Below are 1,261 nucleotides of genomic sequence, written 5' to 3'. Positions count from 1 at the left end.
GCCTCAGGACTGTTTCCCAGTCTTTGACAGGCCTTCAGGTACCAGAGTGTATCATGTTTTTGTCAGTTTAAAGTGTAGAAGATACTGAATTGATGTCTTACCTATTTAGTAAACTAATTAATATATTACTTCACATACACAACAAACTAGGAAGACATCATTTCATTACATATTTGTATAGTAAGTCTCTGGTCCTGGTTTCTGGCTGTGATTGGTTTCCAGATGTAATTTTCTCAAAAAGATTCACTGGGGCAATGGAGTCTTTGTAACTTATTACGCTTATGAAGCAGGAATTATGATGCTTAGCTTTTCATGCTTGTTCCATCTAGTGTGTATGTCAAAAGTCAAGAATTGGGGCACTGTATTCCATTATAACATATCATGGTTTTATTTTGTTACTATCATGCAGTATGGATATATATGTTTGAAAAAGTGTTTTTATCATAATCAGGTAAAAAAGTAGTGTTAATATGAAAAAATAACCATATATCATGAATTAGGAACAGTTATAGCATGAAGGTAGGATATTATTTTTCCAAAGAACGGTTTTGTTTATTACTCACAAAAATATATTTGTGATAGATCTTCATAATGAAAAAGATTTTTTTTTAATCAAAACAAAGGATCCAAATGGACAGCATGTTCTATTAGTTGTAAGTCTTCTCCTCAAATAAATGCCTCTTATTTCCTCCCAACTCATGGAAATATATATCTCTATAAATAAATTTAACATTTAGATTTGGTTTGTATATATTTTACCAAGATCAATGACTTTTTACCGGTTTCACAAATGATATAGCTTATTGATTTAACACTATTCATATGCTAAACATATTTTGACTCATAGATTAGGAATACCGATTTCCAGAAGTATAATAATTACAAGAAAACATTTAGTGCAAAATTTCCCCTACAATCATATATGGGGAATGTGTTGCCTCTTAAGTGACGTACTTCATTTGTGTGAAGCATTTTGCAAAGGAAAGGAATTCTGTGACAAGAAATAGTCTATTTGTTTGAATAATGCAAAGCTTCTTGGCTCAGCTTTGAGTTCTAAGTGAGACTAATTCAACGGAGGTTTGGCTTTAATGGTACACTGAAATCAAAAGCTTGATGTTTGTATCTGATTTATTGAAAGGAGGCTGAAGGGGTGATGTATTTATTATATAAATTTATTATAAAAATACATGCGAATCTCTCTTATGTTAAATCTGAACACATCAGTACTCATATATGGGTATGCATGCACATGCACGCATAC

The 1,261-nt window shown here is 31.6% G+C and overlaps 1 protein-coding gene across 2 annotated transcripts in view; it reads right to left on the bottom strand.

Annotated features, from left to right (window-relative positions):
- Nucleotides 1–1,115: 1,115 nt before the first annotated feature.
- Nucleotides 1,116–1,261, bottom strand: part of LOC113821151 (sarcosine dehydrogenase, mitochondrial) — a 9,925-nt gene continuing 9,779 nt past the window's right edge. The window contains exon 17 of one of the 2 annotated variants that reach the window (XM_070124629.1): nucleotides 1,116–1,261. This exon is cut by the window's right edge and continues 135 nt beyond it. The gene's annotated coding sequence lies outside the window, so the exon portion shown is untranslated. The other variant, XR_011398702.1, reaches the window with a different exon arrangement.

Source organism: Penaeus vannamei, chromosome 8, assembly GCF_042767895.1.
Source record: "Penaeus vannamei isolate JL-2024 chromosome 8, ASM4276789v1, whole genome shotgun sequence".
NCBI lineage: Eukaryota > Metazoa > Arthropoda > Malacostraca > Decapoda > Penaeidae > Penaeus > Penaeus vannamei.
This window is presented reverse-complemented; position numbering and strand designations above follow the sequence as displayed.